Source organism: Salvia hispanica, chromosome 6 (assembly GCF_029641045.1).
Source record: "Salvia hispanica isolate PSC_SH4W2 chromosome 6, Shi_PSC_v1, whole genome shotgun sequence".
NCBI classification, from domain to species: Eukaryota; Viridiplantae; Streptophyta; class Magnoliopsida; order Lamiales; family Lamiaceae; genus Salvia; species Salvia hispanica.
In genome coordinates this window covers 3,330,501-3,352,573 of record NC_142697.1, presented here as the reverse complement: position 1 = coordinate 3,352,573, position 22,073 = coordinate 3,330,501, and the positions used below count along the sequence as shown (strand labels likewise).

Here is a 22,073-nt window from a genome sequence, read left to right as displayed (position 1 = left end):
ATAAAATTAAAAGGTATTAATGTCAATTCTCTCTCATTAAAATCATCTTTAAACTTTGAATTTACGTAACTCTCTCGATTTAAATTATTTTTTCGCAAAAAATATATAAAATTAAAGATAATTTTATAAGGATTCCAACGAGATTTCAATTGCATATGTTCCGACGACGTTCGGATGATGAAATTTGATATTTTTTTATTTTAGTTTTCGTAAATGTTGATAACCAGATTTTTATCAACATATACACAAAAAAATCTCAATAAAACCATGTAAAAATCTCAATCAATATGTGTTGATATTTTTTTGTACTAGTGTTGATATTCTTATGTCATATTGTTGATATTTGAAATACACTATGTTGATATAAAAAGACATTCACGAAAATGATCATATGATAAAAAGACATTCACGAAAATGATCATATGATAAAATAATGATGATATTACCATTGTCCACAACTAGTCTACTATCAAACAGTGCCGTATCCAGTTTAGAACCAGAGAAACTAAAATACTAATAGTATTGTGATGAATTTGCAATATGGCTTTTGTGGTCTAGTGGTTCTGCTATCAGCTTTCATTGCTGAGGTTCTGAGTTCGAAACTTAGTGCATATTTTGATTTCTTTACCTTTCTTGTTCAGTTTTATTCTTGTTTTATTCTTACATTTAAAAGTTCCACAGTATATCATATAGTATTACTTATTTCAATTATTTGTTGTTTTAGTTTCGTTAATCCAATTTGTTTACTTATTTCATGTTTTCTTTACCTTTCTTGTTTAGTTTTATTCTTACATATAAAAGCTCTACCGTATATCATATAGTATTACTTATTTCAATTATTTTTTGTTTTAGTTTTGTTAATCCAATTTGTTTACTTATTTCATGTTTTATTTTATTCAGAGAATTAAAAGTTTTGTAGCCTTTTACTTCTTTTCTATTAGAATAATGAATTTACTTGTGTAGTTTACTTTTATTCAAACAATTGAAAGAATAGATGTATTATCTTATTTATTTGTTAAAACAATTGAAAAAAGTAAATTTATATACTTCTTGATCAAATTCTCAAATAATAAAAAAAATTACTTTAAACCTATTTTATCTATTTTGCAGGAATTATGTGCAAATCTATATAAAACGTTTACAACTCATAAAAATATGTATAGTTTTTAAAAAATAATTGACATTTTGCTTAAAGTATTTATATCCACAAGGTTTTATTCTAAAAACTGTCTATTAAAAAATATTTAAAAATTTACTCAAATATTTCATGTAAAAAAAAATTAATTTATTTCCAAATTATATAATTTATGTCTATATAAGACATATGTAATTAAGAGAACAAAAATAATTGTTTGGATTTTTAAACTCTGAGAACTATTTTCCGTACCCCCAAATAAAAAAATCTTGGATACGCAAAGCATTTTAATTTACTTGTTCCGGAAAATGTTTTATCGTTTAAACGTCGTAGAAAAGTGAGAATTCTAATTTGTTTCAATTCAAAGAATATAAATTATATAGATAGAAATATAGTATTTTGGAATGAAACGAACGTAACAAACAGCAGCCAAGTTTCACATGAAAATAACCATCTTGATAGAGATAAAAATAAATTAATGAAATTAAAGCTCTTTCTTTGGCCTAATTATCGATTAGAAGATTTAGCTTGTATGAATCGTTATTGGCCACTGCTTTCAAAGGGTCGATCCACAATTCAAATAATTTCTTTTGTTGTTTGTTGCCAAAAAAAAGGAAATGACTCAACTATAACGGGACGGTCCAAAAAGGAATACGACTCAACCGTAGTAGAAAGGAAAGAATAATAATGTGTTAGGGATGGTATGCTGAAAATCATGTTTCGAGCAGTTGGCCCGATTAGAAATGTTTTTATACAGTAAACTCTACAATTCACTTTTACCCAAGGCAAGAAGAAATAATCTTATCACATTGTCATTTGCTTATGCATTTAAAAGATGTTTGATATGCATTTAAATACATGAAAAACAATTATGTTAATTATTTTGCATAGTAGACTAGTTGTGGACAATGTTCACAACACAGTTCTTTGTAGAAGAGAAGTTGAACTTCACAACCTGAATAGGCTTTAGCTACTTATTGTGGAAAGTTGCAGTGTCCGTCTGCAAGTTTTCTCACCTTTAATAAATTAATACTAATATGGCATATCAATGAACGGAGCTAAGATTGAGATAAGTCTTTCTTGTTATATAATGGAAAACAAGGTCTCAGTAGTTATTGTATCTTAATTAATGTATTTAACATTGAATTTAAGATACTGGCTATGCACTACTTTAACTTATCAATAGGTGCGAGGTTTCCGTAACCCATGAATTCAGATATATTGGGCAGTATTAATCAGTGTCCAGCGGTGCTAGGATTGCACATTCATATCAATTCTTCCGATAGAGCAAGATTTGATTTGGATATGTTTTTATTTTGTGACCAAAATCGTTCCACCGGGATTGGGCTTGAGATCGCATGCCTAGGCCTTGTTTGGGCCAAGGATTGTGCGTTGTTGGGCTCGGTCTGCGAGGGTGGATTGCTCAGGCTTGCTGCGGTTGACGGGATACCTTGTGTTGGGGATGTGCATGTCGTGGAGCAAGATAGAAGACCATGAAAATCATTAAAATTTGACCAACCATCGATAGTGACTGCCAAGACTCTGTTCTCCATTGCAATGAATATCTATGAATTGGATATATTTACAAGAAGAAAGAAATGCTTAGGACTAAAATTATCAATGTAGAATCATTTGATGTGTGGGGCATTGACTTCATGTGACCTTTTCCTAGTTCTTATGGTTACTAATATATCATGCTTGCTGTGAATAATGTGTCGAGATCGGTGGAGACTAATCCTACTCAACACAATTATTTGAAGATGGTTATCAACTTTATCCAAAAGAAAATCTTCACTCCTTTTAAATCACCAAGTGTTTGGTTAATATGCTTGCAAAGTTGTTGCTGCTGGAGTTACCTGGAGATGATGAAGACGAATGAGATGTATGTGGGAAGCTTAACAGAGACTGCACGGATTGTCAAGAGTCGCTACATTGTGTTGATGGAGAGCGTGGGGGACCATGATCTGCTTCGGGCGTTGAGGGATCAGTCACCTCCAGTGATGCGGATGTGGGATGTCCCCATCGGAGAGTTGGGGCTCGTCTGCATGAGCGAGTCAATTGTACGGACGGCTTGGATAGCCTCAAAAGCTAACTTCACCACTGCCGCATTCTCAACTAATAGTGTATCATTAACTGTAACAAGACTAACAAACTGAGCTTCTTCCAGGAAAAAAATGATAACATAAATGGTGAATCTCTGTTTACATTATCCAACAAAATTGTTTTGGTTCTCTCCTTTGTAAATTATGTACTACATATGAATCAAATTATGTGGACTATAAATTGAACATATACAGTTAAGGAAAGTAAACTCTATGATCATTTACTACAAATCTAACTCAAAAACCTTCCACAGGTACATTTTGTTGAGATATGAATTTGGCATCACCACTGTTTGTCTCAGATCCATGGCTCCATTCCTCTGTTGATGAGTCGGTAGTATACTCATCATCATCATCATCATCATCATCATCATAAACCAGAGCAAAGGATTCAATCGGATCGAAAGGGACGACATATTGATCAACATCAACTCCGGCATCATCAACGTCATCATCTTCCAAACCTTGAAGGAAGGGATGAAGCAGCAGCATTTCACAAGTGAATCTGAAGTTAGAATTCCTAACAAAGCAGCCCTTGAGAAATGCCCTAGCCTCCTTTGATACTCCATTGCCAATTTCAATCACCTCATGCCCTTCTCCTATCTTTCTCAGAATCTCAAGCTCTTCCTCCTTTCCCTTCAATGGTGATTTCCGGTCAGCATCTCGTGCACGATACAGCCAACCGCCCAGACATCAGACGGAGCCTCCTGCACGTGATCTATGACCGCCTCAGGAGACAAATACATCGGAGTTCCTTCCCAACAACAAACCCCCAATTTCCTCTTCTTGCTAATGCTAACCTTCCTCGCCAGCCCTAAATCCCCAATTTTGGCCCTAATTCCTAAACCCTTGCCCCTGATTGGAAGGAGCAGAATGTTATGAGGCTTCAAATCGCAATGCACAAATCCAAGCTCGTGAATGTGTCTCAATCCTCTCAGAATAGACCTCGTGTGAAGCTTCGCCTCCAATTCACCCAATCCATTCCCGCCGGACTCCTTAATCCTGCGGGCTAAGGTTCCACCGGAGCCGTACTCGAGCATCAAATTGAAGGCCATGGTGCCGCTGCTGCCGATTGTAATCTCATCGCCGTAGCACTGAATTATGTAAGGATTCCTCCGCAGATTGGAGTAAACTTCCCTCTCCTTCTGAAGCGAAGCAGAGGAGGAAACCTCCGCAGATTTGACGGCCATCACCGGCGGCAGAGAGCTCCATTTGGAAGAGGGGTTTCGCAGAGTTGCAAGATAAACACGCCCAAAACTCCCTCTTCCGATCATCGATGACCTAACCCATGCAATTCCATCTCCGTATGAATTCAATGCCTCTTCCTCTCCTAACATTGCCAACAAACTTGAAGAAAGAAGCAATGGTATTCAAGGAAAAGGGAAAGTGATTGTGATGAAGATTGGCGATGGATTATATATATAGTTCAGGGTTTGCAATTAAAGAAGAAAAAGGGTTTTCTTTTCTTCTTAAACCAAATTGTGAAGAATAAAAGAAAGAGCGGCGTTGCTTTGCGTTTTGGTAAAAGGAAAAACATTAACGGGAATAACTGTCATCTCTATTCGTACGTCACATATTCTTTTTTAAGTCAAACCTCTTCTTTCCTCCAAATTATACATTCAAACTTATATTAGCCCACTACTAAAGAGATCAAATAAGGTATAATGGAATTCAAAATATATTGTAGTTATGATTTTATGTAATTGAATTTTAAGTAATAAAATTTTAATTAATTTTAAATCGTGAAGTATGATCTGGTTTGTCTCATAAATTTTAAAATTGAAATATTACATCACTAAGTTTAAATCATAAAAATTAACTTAAATTTAACATTGGCTCTTAATTAGACTTAATATAGTAAGTAGCTGACATAGGACTAGTATAATACTATCAATCTAAGATCCCTAATATTTTTCAGTGTGTCATTATCCTAAATATATCACTTAGATTTAATATAGGAGTCTATAGAACACCAATACATAATAGTAGTTTTGAATATATTTCTTTATTTAGTTATAATTGTTTTGGAGCATGTAGAAAGTAAATAGTAGAGGATTGTGAAAAAAAAAAGGAGTAATGCACAAAATATATCCAAAAAAAAAATGTAATAAATTTAATTAAGTAGCACAAAAATTTGGAATCGAAAAATAAAATGAATGGTAAAAAAACAAGAAATTAAAAAGAAAATGATAAATGTCAGAAGCAGGCGAGTTGAGCAAAGAAGCGTGGTATCAACCATGCAGCCATGTGTTTGTAGCTTTGCTGAGTCATGTGGATGCCGTCCCAACTCAGATGTCGATCAACATCTTCACACACGCTAACATTAGTTCCTCCACACATTCTTCTCAAATCGAAGTTGTATGTCCCTCCTATTCCACAACAAGCCTTCTCGACCTCATATCCTCTCTCTTTTCCCTTGCGGAGAAGATCTTGGTAAGCATTGTAATAGTCGCCGTAGACTATGACAATATTGGGATTCTCTTGTTTGAGTTTGAGGATGGCTTCTTGCAGAAGCTTGTTGTGGTACTCTGCAAATTCATTCAGCTCCGTCACGCAATTTTGTTCGTTAAAGGGTGCGCCTTGGAATGCTGTTTTGTATATCGGAAGGCAACCGATCGGAAAGTTTCCGGGAACAACCAATCTTACTGCCCCCATCTCTATGGCTCTCTGCAAAAGTAATCATAATCATAACTTTCAATCTCATAACTAATTAAATAGCAAATTAAATCATAACTTTTCTCTTTTTTGCAATTGATTAAAATTTTGATTAAATTTCTTTGTATTTTTTTTATTCGTTTTATCAATATATCTTCAATGAATCATCTAGCAAACTTACCACCATAAATGTAGAAGAATGCAATATTTTGGATATGAATTAATCAGGAATTGTAAAGGTAGAAAAGTGATAGTATATTAATTTGATATTTTAGAAAAATGACAAGTTTCTCCAATTGATGCATATCAATATCAATATGTCAACTCACCTTAGTTCCATTAATCACGGCTTCAACCACTTGAGGAACCATGCTTATCAATTCCTTCGTTTGTTTCCCTTTTGTAATCATTCCCACCGGTTTCTCCCACTATATACAGAGCACTTCGGAGTTTCTTGAAACGATCTATATATACTCACCAAACCAAATACTCCATATTAATTATTCTACTACATATATATAGAGTAGATAGTAAAACAAAGGATATATATTGTTTACCTATCTCATCAAAGTTGGTGGAATTGAAGTAGGAGTCCATCCAATCCAATTGAACGCCAAGAGAACTATTTGTCACCAGATTCGTTACGTTTTGAGCAGCCAACGCCTCAGACGTCAATGCGGTCGAACCAGCCACGGCAAAGTTGACTCTGTTCCCGAACCAAGTCCCCATGTGTTTGTACGGTGGAAGCAAAGGAAGCCCAGCAGCCATTGATGTTCATCATATATTCACAATTGTGATTGTAACTAAATTAAAAGCAACTATAATAATTAACCAAAACAAATTAATATTAATCTTACCAATATAATCGATCATTAAAAGGCCATTGGAGCAACGCCCTGTAGCTTCCTCAAAGAACGTTTGGCCGTACGGCGGTCGCGCGAAGTTTATGGAGGCCCCGACAGGGAACTCTCTAACTAAATTTCCAGCATCACTCATTGAATCACCCAGTTGATAAATTTCATTGAAGTGACAATACCCAAAAACATTACGAACAGCACCAACAGGAAAAAGTAAACCAAAAACAATCAAAACACTGAATATAGCTTTAAATGCCATTGACAAAAACCTAAAGTAGATTATCACAAGAAAAAGACAAACACTAATGTATATAAGAGGCTTATCGAATTCCAAGTTATCATAAGAAAAAGACAAACACCAATATTTATAAGAGGCTTATCGAATTCGAAGGCCGAAAGGATTAGCAATTGATATGCTTGGATTTTTTAAATTATACTACTAAGTATATACTAATTTTATGTTGAAGATAATTAATCGTGTATATTAATATTATTTTTATGTGTATTACAAGGGATCAAGAAACATGTACGTCTAAAGGAGTACATGTAAATAGGAAAATAATCATATTAGTATTATTTTTATTTAATTTTAATATTTTCCTTGTCTTACAAGGTTAATTACTTGTTAGAATGTTACTAAATCTATTTTTTTTTTGTCATGATTGAATTTAATTAGAATAAACATGTATTTGGTACTCCATCAAACAGGACTCGAATTGAACTATATTTAAATACTAGTTAAAGCATATCTCTAATAAACTAGTAGATTATATTTCTAACAACAAATCAAACAATTAAACCAATAGTATAAATACCAAAGAGAACAAAGCGGCCGAAAGAATAACAGCATGGGCGATTCAGATGAGAAAACCTCTCAACAAAGGCAGCCTAAGCCTCATCATGTAAAATGGAAAGGTATGATTTTTTGGCCTCCTGTTTGCATTAAATAAGCTTTAGTTAACATATCATATGTTTGTTTTGATCTTGTTCATGTAGATTTTGAAGAAAATTCAGTTTTAGAACCAAGCGGGAACAAGTGTTTCTTGTGCAAACTGGATGTTGTATACCCGGCAGGAGGAGGAACGATGTACGAGCGCCCAAATCTGCTGGCTGTAGCTGTTCTTCCGTGCGGCCATATATTTCATGACCATTGCTTGCAACAAATCACGCCGCCACAAGATTCCAAAACTCCTCCTTGCATTCCTTGTGCCCTTGGTGAAACTTAATGCAATTTTTGAAGAAAAAATACGATTTCTTTTTAGTTAGGGTTAGGGTTTTTAAGTCCCATTATCTTCTTGTGAATATTTTGACATGTAAAAAAGGAGCAACGTTTAAGACTCAATAACGATAATCTTTTGATAGTATTACATTTCTAATTGATAATTGCTTCAAATTGATCTGTTTAACTAATTGTTGTTCTTGTTCCCTCTTTGCTTACGTTAACGTACTAACCGGCTCGGTATGGAGAAGTGAGAAACTACAGAAAAACACAAACATTATATTTTGTTATTACACATTTGATAATTTTAAAATGTTAATTATCTAATAATAATAAGGGAATAGGGTTTTACTGTCTTTTTATGGTTTTACATACCAGCTTTAGATTTCACCTGTAAATTACCAAACTATTGATTTGTTCTGATTTTGTAACCGATCAAGATTTTTTCACAAATATAACTTTATATAAATCATAACTCAACAAATCATGAATTGTTTACTCCAGTATAATATTATGTTGTTGTTTAGCAGTCTAAAACATGATATTTTTTTAGTTAAGGTTTGATAATGCCAACATATTTTAAGATTACACATTTGATAATTAAAAATGTTTTCTCATAAGAATAGAAGTTATAAATAAATACTCCCTCCATCCCACAAGAATATGTACTCTTTTCTTTTTGGTCCGTCACACAAGAATATACACTTTTCAATTTTGAAAACTCTTTTCTCTAATGAGGTGAGACCCTTTCTCCACTAACAATAATTTAATTATTTTTTCTCTCTATCTCTCTCTTACTTTACTAATTTTATATTAAAACTGATATCGAAACCAAAGTGCATATTCTTTGGGGACGGAGGGAATATGTAATAATATAATAAATTTATTCTTCAAGTTTATGTCAAATAAGGGACCAAAATACATATATGTATGTATAGCGGCGAAGCCACGTTGGGGCCAGGGGGCCTCTGGTCCCCCCTCAATTTTACTTTTAACTATATATTTTATATTTAAACCAAAGTTGCACAAATGTATTTGACTAGATTGTGTTGGAGTATGTTGTGGTTTGCGTTGGCGGAATTGCGAGACAACTCTTGGCGGCGCAGGTATTCACGGAATGGTGTCCGTGTGCCATGGTGCGGGGTTAGTTGCAGTCACGGATCTTGACAAACTGGGAATAATTTTGGTGAACCAATTAAGGGTGGTTGTTCATCGTCTTTAGTTTTCATATTGTGCGTTATAATGAATGCATGCATTATTTTAAAAAATGAAAAATAATAAATCTGAAAAATCACACCCACGCACACCGAGGGAGGATGTGTGGGGTAACAACCTGGCCGTGTAAGAGCACTCACAATGGAGGGCCAATGGAGGGGCCTTCCCCATCGGCCTCCATCGCCCCACCACTGTATTTGTCCCCGAATATCTATCCTACTTTGATTCAGCTCGAATTGGAAAGTAGGTATATTCGTTTAATGAAATACATATACCACTTTTTACATATTTATTTTATAAAAAAATGTGCATAAAATGTATTAGTAGAACGTGACCCAATTATTAGTGGGACATGCTTCAAAAACATACGACAACCTTCTGACAACTCGCAACAGGAAAAAGTTAGACTATATTCTATGTGTACTTGCATGTAGCTAAAAGCACGAGGTGAAAATAATTGAAAACGATTATGCAAAGGCATTCGAGACACATCCAACGAGGAATACCTCACGATGTCGTCGAAAATCTAAGACTAACAATAGTTGTTTGAATATGCAGGAGGCACGACATAGCTTCTCCGTTGGAAGTGAGAAAATTGTGCATAATATAGTCATATACCAACAACTCTGCATCTTAGGAGCAGTCGTGACTAACAATTATGGATTTGACATGTGTTCTTTGGTGTGACTTGGTCAAACAATGACATCAATGCCCTAAACGACTCAGGCGTCTTTAAAGACGTGTTGGATGGTCGGGTGTCCAATGTAAGGTTCGCGACCAATGAGGTCGATATGAAATAGGCTACTACCTTGTGGCGGATATCTAGTCTGGGTGGCAAAGTTTCTTCAAGACCTTTTAGTATCCAACTAGATAGCTGATAAGAGCATATCTCCCAAATCTCTACTATTTGGTTAGTTATTGATTTACCATATCTTTCATGTATTTGCTTAGATATTACTTCCTCCGTCCCACTTTAGAAGTTCCATTTGAGTTCAGCATGAGTTTTAAGAAATATAAAGGAAACTTTGTGAAAAAAGATAGTGGAATGTGAGACCTGCTTTTATATACTCCCTCTTCGTCCCATCTCAAGTGATTGATTTCATTTTGGCTGTTGCTTTGCGAAGATGATAATAAGTAGTTAAAGTGAAGAGAAAGTACAGTAAGAGAGATAATAATATAGAAGCGAGTCGTATCTATATTATTCTCTTACTTACTTTACTTTCTCTACACTTTAACTATTTATTATCATTTTTCCTCAAACACGTGCCGAAAAGCAGTCAATCACTTGAGATAAGACATACAGAGTATTAGTTTTATAATAAAATATAAGTGGAAAAAAAGTTAGTGGAATGTGAGACCTATTACCATTTATGTAATATTTCGACCGAGATTCCTATAGTGTGATAGAGGGAGTAGTAGATTCGATTTACTCTATTTCCATAGAATATTATTGTAACCCACATACTATAAATATGTGTGGAGTATTCCATATCATTAATCACTCAAGAAATATCAATTTAGTTTATATTTTATTTGCCATTTATCTTTTATGAGTTATTTTCTTCTTCTGCAAGTTAAGAGACCCTCCCAAACTCGGCGAATCCCTCGCCTCATCAACTGATACGAGTAGCATTGTATCAATAGCCATGGACTTTTCGAACAACAACAAACTGTCTGGAATTGGAAAGATTCCTGCGAGGTTTTAACAAGTTCAAGACGCTTACTTACCTAAACCTTTAAAACAAGTGCTTGCATTCGGAGGTTGATGATATTAAGACCTAGGATGAATTTTGGCAGATAATTGTGTAGGCGGATTCTATGCATTCGGAAGAATCAATAACACATTTTGCACTGCATTTAGAGCCAACCCCAAATGGATATGGAATGGTTACATTCCCACACTTTTCTGGGCAACTAGTCTTCGACAAAGATCCACCAGCTACGGTGAGGCATAGCCAGAGAGAGAGTAATAAAGGGAAACCTCATTCTTTTTTTTAACCTGCAGAGTTCCAATGAAAATCATTGGTGTTCAACCAAAACTCCAGTTTTTAGCAAAGTTCATATCTCAACAAGTTTTAACTGCAGTTATTGTTGGGAAATAACACACATCACAAAAACAATAAAGAACACGAGTTCTTCTCTACAAAAGACTATTTAAATAGACAACAACAAAGCTGCTATGATCACAAATTGAAGAAGGAAAGGAAATGCTCAGCTAGGAACACACATTCGTTAACGTGGAAATGCGGAGGTCATCTTCTTCAAGTGATTGTAGATCTAGCAATACCATTCCTTTGTTGTATAATCCATGGCTATCACCTTTACAAGCTTTCCATTCAAATTGATCCTAATATAAGTTCCACACATCATCAGTAAAGCAATCAATAATTAGATGATTTTGTATATAACACATATGAAGAAGAACATACCTTTTACTTGCAGTTTTGAACTCACTTGCGATAGGATGAATGTTGATTGAGGTCAGAGATTGTATGTGACCATGCCCATACCCTGTTAACAAGCAATAATAAGCAACAACGGAGATGTACCAAATAAAGAATTCAAATCAACGCTTTGGTTTCATTGTATCCCTGTTTTGCCACTAGGCAATAATAAGCAATAATAATAACCTACGATCTTTTAGCCTCGGATATAAACCACTAGGCAAACACATAGTACAAATTTCTGGCTCTTGCTTATGCATCTTGTATTGAGTGTTATTTATGTCACTTCACACATTTTATACCATCAATTTTACTATGCAAAACTAGAGTTGGATTTCCTCGGATCAAGAATAGCCATGCACATAAGGAATATGAAGATTATCAGTACTTTTTTTTGCTAGTTTTACGAAGTAGAGTTCAAGAACTCTAGCTGCTAACTATCTACTTTTTGGTGCATCTATAATTAGATTTTTGATTGTTTACCACATTAAGATTGTTGTAGAAACACTAACAGTAACTTAGTAATCAACACAAGCTTTGGAAATCACTTCCTTAGAAATTTCCAGGCAATTAATAATCGTCTTTAATGATTAATATTGCACATACTGTATTATGTTACACAAATAAGTTTAATTGTGTACTAAACACACACATACACACAGAATCCGAATAGCTGAAGATAAAGAAAATCATAGGTTGCTTGCTCCGGAATAAATTACTACTTCAACATGCCACAGTAATATTCTTCACGACTCATCAGACGATGAAAATTCAATGATTTCTGAGATGGAAGAGATGCCATCAGAGTCAACATCTTCAACTGGATCACATTCACAGCCACTGCTTTGTATCTGGTTTTCAGGAATCTCTACTTTAATTCCTTCCAAGTGGTGTGCAACTTCCTTCATTGTTGGCCTGCCTTTCCCATTCAAATGAAGACATCTTTTAGCGATTTCAGCCATCGCCTCGATCTCCTCCTTTTTGCCCTCTTTGAGCACCCTTGCATCAACAATGTCGAATAACTGATCCTGCTTCATGGAATGCAGGAAATGCATGGCCTGACCCCTTCCTTCTTCACCTCTAACAACCGATATTGCCTTCTCTCCAGTTAGAAGCTCAACCGGCACCACACCAAAACTGTAAACATCGCTCTTTTCAGTGAAATGGCTCGACTGGAAGTACTCCGGATCCAAGTACCCAAACGTGCCTACCACTCGGGTAGTCACGTGAGTTTGATCAAGAGAAATTGATCTTGACGTCCCAAAATCTGATATTTTTTCTCTGTATTTCTCATCCAAGAGTATGTTGGTTGACTTGATATCACGGTGATAGATAGGAACAGATGCAGCAGATGCAGCAGATGCAAGTAGGCAAGTGCTCCGGCCACTTGCTTGGCAATTCTGACCCTCATTTCCCATAATAAGGGGAAATCTTCATGTGGATGATGGATGTGAGAGAAAAGAGTGCCGTTGGGGATGAACTCGTACACAAGACGAGGAACTTCAGTTTCCAGACAACACCCCAACAGCTTGACCACATTCCTATGGTTTATCTGTGATACAATCACAACCTCGTTAAGGAAGTCTACCACGTCACCTTGGTTCACCCTCTCCGACTTCTTCACTGCCACGATTCTTCCATCTTCCAACATCCCTTTACACACAACGCCTTCACCACCACGGCCAAGTACTTGATTCTCATTATAACCATCAGTAGCTTTGGCCAATTCAACAGAACTAAACAGTCTGGTTTTCTCAATGCCTTTCTCAATAGCAGCCAACTGTTGCTCCAACAAAATGCCTCCATTTATCTTAAATCCAACGGCAAAAATCCAAACTCGCGATCAAATGGATTCGAGAGATCATTCACAAGCCCTTTATACCTTTTGTAATCCTTATCATGCTACCATTTCTTTTCAACAGGAAAAGCATACCCACAGAAACTGCTATTGCTGGCTTGAATACTTTGGTAAGTAAACTCAAACTCTTGGACTCGTCTTGGAATTGATGTTCTGCAGCAATTTATGCCGTCTGTAGCATTAGCATCATCACACATAGCCAAGCATCCTCCAACTCGTGTTCCGTTACTGTGAAACCACACTGCAGTCTTGCAGCCTAGTACGACTAACGTGTTGTAGTGTGCTGAGAGTGTGAACTGACTTCCTGTGAGTGATATTGGTAGAGATTCTCTTGTTTGCCTTCCTTCAGAGAAGTTTATAGGCGACACGGGCAGATTCACTATAACCAAACCGTAGATAGAAACATTCACTACTTCCAAGTTTATGATGCTCAAGTATGGCAACGTCCTCGAGGAGTTCCGTGTTGAATTTTTGCAAATAACTGAGGAGTTTGCACTGCACTTGGAACCAATTCCAAAGGGATAGGGAATGGTGACATTTCAACATTTTTTTGGACAACCGGGCTTCGACATGGAACTTGCAAGTGTTGGGGTTATGGCAATGTGTAGGATGGAGAAGACCAGAACTACAAAGGTTATCTTCATTGATTGCTAGAAAGAATGGTGAATATACAATCATAGTGTTAATACAATTATAGTCGAAATAAGTGTGATTGATTTGATATATATTCATGTTGTTTTTAATAATGTGAAGGTCACTTCGAAATCAAATTAAGAAGAGCCAAAAACAAAGTTTCAAGAAAGAAGAAAAGCATACAAATATCCCAACACTTTGGACCCTCTGTGCTAAAGGAAATGAAACGAATAAATTAGCTAAGATGTTGTCTTTATTATTCTCTTCTGCATGGTCTGACTAATATCCTTTAATGGCGTATTTCTATTGGACCATCTGTTTGATAAACTCAGAGTAAAGGAACAATTACTGAATTACATATAGGCACAATTATACCATTTTTTCTTTTCACGTGAAAATTTAGGTCAACGCAACACATTTGTTTCCTGTGAAAAGCGTCTTATATGTTTTAATGAAAAGTTGCTATGTGCTAAGTATTCGTGTAACTATTGGTCAGTAATTTTTGAAATATGTTCAATATGTTTAGTCCTCTCATGAAAAACCGGATTATTCGCAATATAGATTGCAGCTTGGTTATCAGAATGCATCGGTAAAGGTTCATCGAAACTGAACCCCAATTCTCCAAGTAGATTCTTGACTCCAATCATCTTAGTAGCAGTATGAAGTACTACGACTCAAGAGAGCTCGCATCTCCTCATCCATAGCGGCTCTCCATAAAGGGTGTTTAAGTGCCTCTTGGTAAGAAGTTGGAATAACTGTAGATAAAAGACAAAGAGCAAAGGCACGAAAAGAGCACTCAATCGAGTAAAGGAAACACGATTAAACACAGGCTGTTTGGTGACAAGTATGTTTACATTTGCGAATGGCCAGGGTAACTCATTAGGAGGAGTTGGATCTTCAGAAGCTGGAGGCGAAGATGATTGTGGCAATGGACATGCGCCTGTACTTGGTACTGTTTCAAGGGCTTCAGTGGTTGTTGCAGGTCGATGGCGTAGGAGATACAAAAGTTTGGGCATGCAAAGGAATAGGATTTAACTGGCTAGTTGGTTTAGTTTGAGAATGAGTAAAATAAGGCTAAAACTCAAAGAACACGTCTGCAGAGATATAATAATGTTTGGTAAGAGGGTCAAAGCATCAGTACCCCTTTACGGTTCTAGAATAACCAAGAAAAAACACACTTAACAGAGCGAGGGGACAACTTATCCAACCCAGGAGTAAGATCATGAAAAAAAAAGTACACCCAAAACTGCGAGGAGGAATATGATAAAGAGGTTTATTAGGATGAAGACACGAAAAAGAAATATCCCCATGCAACACACAAGATGACATCCTATTAATAAGAAAGCATGCAGTAAGAACAACATCCGACCATAGATACTTAGGCACATGCATGTGAGACATAAGAGTACGCGTAACATCTAAAACGTGACGATGCTTACGCTCAGCTACCTCATTTTGTTGAGAAGTGTGAGAGCAAGAGGTTTGATGAATTATACCATGAGATTCACAAAAGGATGAGATAGATTGTTGTGTGAACTCAAGAGCATTATCAGTACGGAGGATACGCAAATCAACAAAATATTGGGTTTTTATTTCTTGGTAAAAGGATTTGTGAATAGTAGGGACTTCACTTCTTTGTTTAAGCAAATATAACCATGTCATACGAGAATAATCATCAACAAGAATTAGAAAATACTTCAAACCCCTATGGACTCAATCCTACTAGGACCCCAAACATCACAATGAACTAGATCAAAAATAGAAGAGCTACGAGTCTCGACTCGAGAAGGAAAGGAAGTGCAATGGTGCTTACCCAACTCACATGATTCACAATTAAAATAAGCAGACATAACTGGAACTGGACTACGAAGGCTGGAAGAAGACGGATGACCAAGACGACAATGCCACTGATATGGAGACACAGCAGCAGCAGAGAGAGCTCTAGGAGAGAAAGGTGAAATAGGATACGTGTCGCCAATAAACTGCCAGTGTGGTGTGGTTATAGTGAATCTTCCCGTGTCGCCAATAAACTGCTCTGAAGGGCGAAGAAGAGAATCTCTACCTGTATCACTCACAGGAAGTCCGTTCACAGTCTCAGCACACTACAACACGTTAGTCGTACTATGTGTGATGATGCTAATTCTACAGACGTGATCAGTTGCAATGGCGTAAATTGCTGCCAAACATCAATTCCAAGACGAGTCCAAGAGTTTGAGTTTACTTGCCAAAGTATACAAACCAACAACAGTTTCTGTGGGTATGTTTTTCCTGTTGATAAGAAATGGTTGCAAAATGAGGATTACAAAAGGTATAAAGGCCTTGTGAATGATCTGTCGAATCCATCTGATCGCGAGTTTGGATTTGTGCCGTTGGTACTTGAGTGGGAATATGGTAATGAAAGATCGTTCTACAATTTAAATTGCTCATCTCCATCTCATTATGGATATCAGTCCTTTGATAAAAATAGTTGCAAGATAAAAATTACCGATCCTTTTGAATACCACACACACTCAAATTATTGTGAAAGTGGATCATTGTTTGATTATTATCAATATCAAAAGAGATATTTATCTTATTATCACGAATATGAGTATGTATCTTCAACAGAATGCTGCACATGTAGTGCAGGATATGAAGGAAATCCATATATGTTTGATCGATGTGAATATCCAGATGGGCTATATAACAATAATAGATCTCAAGATAGCATTAAAATACTATCCATCATTCGTGGCAGTGTGGTTGGTGGGATGAACTATAATTCTATTTTGACTCTAATTTAACTAGATAAACCATATCTATATTAAACTAGATAAACCATATCTCTAATAAACCATAATCAAACAATCAAGCAACGGAAAGAAATGCAGCATAGACAATCCATATGAGAAAAACTCTCAACAATGGCAGCGTATTCCACCTAAGTCTCATCATGTAAAATATAAAGGTATAAACAAGATTTAATTAACGTCTTATACAGATGTGTTGATCTTGTTTATGTAGGTTTTGAAGAAAATTCTTTTTGTTAGTTAGGGTTTTTAAGTCCCATTATTTTCTTGTGAATATTTTGATAAGTAAAAAAGGAGAAAAGTTTACGAGTCTATACAATTAACTTTTGATACTATTAGAATTCTATTTGATAATTGCTTTGGAGATCAAATTTTGATCCGTTTTACTTCACTTCTCGTTCATTGACTAATTGTTGTTCCCTCCTTGCTTACATTAACATACTAACAGGCTGCGATAAACTTGACAAACATATTTTGGCATTACACATTTGATAAACTAATAGTTATGGGTCTCACTATCCACTACCACTACTTTAACTACTCTTCTCCTCATATTTCTTACTATATCAATTTTGTCTTAATTCTTGTGTCATATCATAGGCCCATATTTTTATGTGACGGAGTTAATTAAAGTCGGCGAACTACAAGACTAAGCGTACTTTTATAAGTATTTGGGTCGTTGAGTCTAACACCTCGTCCGGAGTGCGATGGGTTCGTGTTGTTTTGGACGTGGTTCTCTGTCGGCCTTTGTTGCTCTTCTTCCTCTTCAGTAATCAGTCTTCAACACTCTTACCATTCATACTAAAATTTCAACATTGGTGTTATACATATTTGTACCTTGACAGTGTTCAGGACGGTTTGATCAATGAACCCAACGTATAAGGATTAGCATCAAAATCTAGTTTGATCACTCCAAGAACATGGAACCCTCCAATTTGTATAATAATTATTCTCTTAATGTGTATAATACTCCTTTCGTCTCATAGTAGATGTCACACTTTCCTTTTTAATTTATCATACAAAGATATCACATTTCTTAGTCAGGAAAAAGTTATTTCTCACATTAATATGAATATGTTATTTTCTCTCTCCAGCTAACATAAAAAACATCTTCTAAAATCTCATGTCATTCTCCAAGTGTGCCATCCATTATGGGACGGAGGAATAATATTTATTAGTTAACATATACATAAATTTATACATACAAACGAATCGATAATGATAAATAACATTTATGGCACATTGAAACGAAGAGTAACACATCTAAGAGTGCGTGGTTATAAAATAGAATAACCCCATACACTCTCTTCCAATTCAAAGTCCCAAGTCCAATATTAAGATCTAACTTTAAGTATATGACCAATTGATTTTAATAAATAAAAACTGAATTGAAAAATCAATTTCCAAATTTTTTTTGTTAAAAAGCTGACAAACCACTATTTTTGAACTGGAACCTGATGGTATGGGGTTGGCATCGGAAGCACAAATAAATCAGAGAATTAGATCTATTTAGCAGATTATTTAGACAAAACCTATTCGTGTAATTATCACATATATCATGCTCAAAACTTAAATTAAAACATGCTTTTGATCATGCTTTTCTACAGAGAGGATTTAATATCTTCTTGATTCTCCAAAGAATTGAAGTTTGCTCGCTACTTCTCCACATGATGATCACAAATCTTTTGACTTATTCCCGAACTATATTTCGATATCAAGGTGGGCTGATCTTATCAAAATATATGACTTGAATAAAGAAGATAGAACTCCCACACATAGAGAGGGAAAAATCGGCCCCTCCTAGAGAGAGGGGGAATGAAAATTCTAAATAAAAAAGTATTATGTGTATCATTTATTCTCCTAGGGTAGTGATAAAATGCAAACTTATATATTGTACAAACTCAAAAACTCCTAAACACGGCTTCAACACAGTTTCAATATAATAGCAACAGTGTAAAATTTTAAAATTTTAATGTCAACAGAGTATCAACACAACATCAATCATTGACTACCGTTGAAATTCTATTGACATTTTCCTGTTGATGCTTTTTTGTGATCCATTGACATTTTTCAATGGTCCAGATCATAGTTTTGAGTTTGTACAATATTTAGAGTTTTCATTTGATCACCTCCCTATTCTCCTATGTATATTAAATTACATATTGGGTCAGTTAGATATCTATGGAGGTTTGGATGAGGTCACACCCAATTGCTCATTTCTAATTATATTGAACCCCAAATTTAATTCAAGCTCATATTGAAATATTATTATCAACCACTACAGTAATAATATTGAATTACCCATCCTAATCCAAAATTACAAGTAACTCGGGTTCACTTTTAGAAAGTTATTTCTCACGCTAAAGATATAAATGTCCATTAATTAATTAATGACTGACTATAGACTTAAATAATTAATATCTTGTTAATTTCAAGAGTGGACTCACCAAGAAACACTTATTTATTATTCGTGGAATAATCAAATTCCAACTAGCTAGGTTCGGAATAATAAAAAATTGTTATGAAAATAAAATAAGGGTTTTTACAATATCCAATCACTCGAAATATGATCTCTAGTATACAAAACTCTAACAGTACCGATAAAAACCAGTGGTTTCAGGTTTATACTTTTTTTAACCGTGAACTGTTGGTTTTTCGAACCGTGAACATGTCTAGTCGCAGTGGCTGGTAGGCGGGGTGGAATTGCGACGCACTCACCATGGACAGCGGCTGCTCAAAGAATGATGGGTATACGTATCCCCAGTATGGATCTCCGGAGAGATCGGACGACGGGCGCTTGTAGCCTGTAGTGTGGTTTTGGATCAGGCCGTGTCGGCGGACGGAATACTTTCACCTGACTATCCATGTCGTCCAAACAAATCTAAAATTTATCCATGGCATCTATCAATCGATCAAGTTTTGTAATGATAGAGTCCCTCCATTGCAGGAATTTAAGGAGTGGGATCTCGGGGTCGCGATTGCCGTCTGCTGTTAGCACGAGGAACAAGCTCTCCTTCTGTATGATACCTCGGGCGAGAAGTACCGGAAGCCAGATTGGCTGGGCTACTGTCGCCCCCCCGGGCATGCCCCATGGGCCATTCTTGGCGCATTGCGGGGTCGAGAAGGTCTAACGGCGGATGAACGTTGTGTGGGGTATTGTGAAAGCGGTGTGGCGAAGCTATTTGGTAGGGAAATCCGGACCAGGTAGCGGTTGTGTATGGTTGAGTTTGAATTGGCAATGGTTATAGTCGGCGTAGCTGGACGAAATGATGATTGCAATCGGAAGACGAGATCACGATGAAAGCACTAGTTGTTAATGGAGTTTCCCTTGATGGTTGCCGGCGGCGATAGACGATCGGCGGCCCAAATTTGGCTCGGCGATCCGGAATCGGGTGCGCGGGAGATATTTCTCGTCGCGCAGATTGGGGCTTGGTGGTGAATTTTGCGGCTCGGCTGACGAAGGGGTAGGATTATGCATAGGGTTGGATCGGTACAGTATACCATATCGAAATGGGTATACCACATATTATACCGAAAAGTACGGTACGAGAAAATATGATACCATACCGTACCGATTTTTTCGGTATACCGAAAAGTCGGTATGTCAAAATATGAAAACCGTTACCTTACCGACATTTGCGGTATACCGCAAGTCAAACATGTTTGATTATATAAAATATTGAAAATAATAAATATGATAAATATTATAAATAAATAAATAAATATATTAAATATATATAATTATTAACGGTATAGTGCGGTATAATACCTTATACCGCGGTATATACAAAATTTACACCTTTACCGTACCTAAATCTGTCGGTAAGGTATCATATCGTACCGAAAAGTGCGGTATACCGAAAATTTGGTATTTTCGATATTTTTTTGGTACGGTAAGTGCAGTATTTCGGTATATTTTGCCAACCCTAGTTATGCATGTGGGGTTTTTCTGTCGAGCAGATTTGGATAGCTACGATTTGATGAACACAATCGATTGGTAGAGAAAATAGTTTATTCTTTGAATGATTAAATCAAAACAATCTATTCTATTTATAATACTACGACCATAACTTATCGACAAGAAAACATATATCTAAAAGAAACATATGGTGAATCAAAAGATAACTGAATTCGTATGATATAGGATCGTATTGGTTGTATATATTTGTTCCACCTCTTTTGTTTTTTTTTTCCATGAATCTAGAATATAGTTTTGTATTATTCTTATTATTTTTAGTCTTTTTAGATTTGTTTTGATTCTCTAGAATATCTTTTCACCTGACATATAATAAATATGAGCTCATTTTCTAAAAAAACTTCACTCGTCTTCATAATCATTCTCAGATGAATCATATGTCTAATTGCGGTGGACCCGGCCACGGCAAAGTTGACTTTGTTTCCAAAACTAGTCCCCATATTTTTGTAGGGCAGAAGCAATGGAAGCCCAACAAACATGGCTGCTCATCATATATTAACAATCGTAATTATATTAAAAGCAACTATAATAATTAACCTAAACAAATTAGTATTAATCTTACAAATACAGTTGATCATTAAAAAGCCATTGGAGCAACGCTTTGTAGCTTCCTCAAAGGAGGTTTGGCCATACGATATTTTTGCGAAGTATGTGGAGCCCCGACAGGATACACTCTGATTAGATTTCCAGTATCGCTAATTGAATCTCCGAGTTGATAAATCTCATTAAAGTTGCAATTAACACCTCAAAACGTTAGGAATATTGCAACTTTAATGAGATTTATCAACTCGTAGATTCAATTAGCTATGCTAGAAAGCTAATCAGAAAGTATTCTGTCGGGCCTTCACATGCTTCGCAAAACTAATGAAGATTAAGATTTAAAAAGATTGCAAAGGAAATAATGAAGATAATTAAGATAATAAGATGAAAAAAAGCGGTGATTAGTGTTTTTAGAGTGTTTTAAAAATATTTACTTTTAACATATTTTTTTCTTCGTCTTCTATGGCGTGTGTGAGTGTCTTTTCTCTCTACAAATTACTTGGGATATGGTAATATAGTGAATTCTATTTATTTTTATTTTAAGTGGGAGCTATAGAGAGTAAAACATGACTATACATAGTGTGTTATTTTTTAATTTGTAACGGTAACATTCATTTTCAAATTTAATATTTAGTGCAGCAAAATATTTG

The 22,073-nt window shown here is 35.6% G+C and overlaps 3 pseudogenes; all 3 read right to left on the bottom strand.

The window, feature by feature from the left end:
• Positions 1–3,293: 3,293 nt before the first annotated feature.
• On the bottom strand, positions 3,294–4,709 carry LOC148923057 (mitogen-activated protein kinase kinase kinase 20-like; annotated as a pseudogene).
• Positions 4,710–5,408: 699 nt separating this feature from the next.
• On the bottom strand, positions 5,409–6,765 carry LOC148923056 (GDSL esterase/lipase At5g03980-like; annotated as a pseudogene).
• Positions 6,766–12,373: 5,608 nt separating this feature from the next.
• Positions 12,374–14,129, bottom strand: LOC125206108 (wall-associated receptor kinase-like 1 pseudogene; annotated as a pseudogene).
• Positions 14,130–22,073: the final 7,944 nt, after the last annotated feature.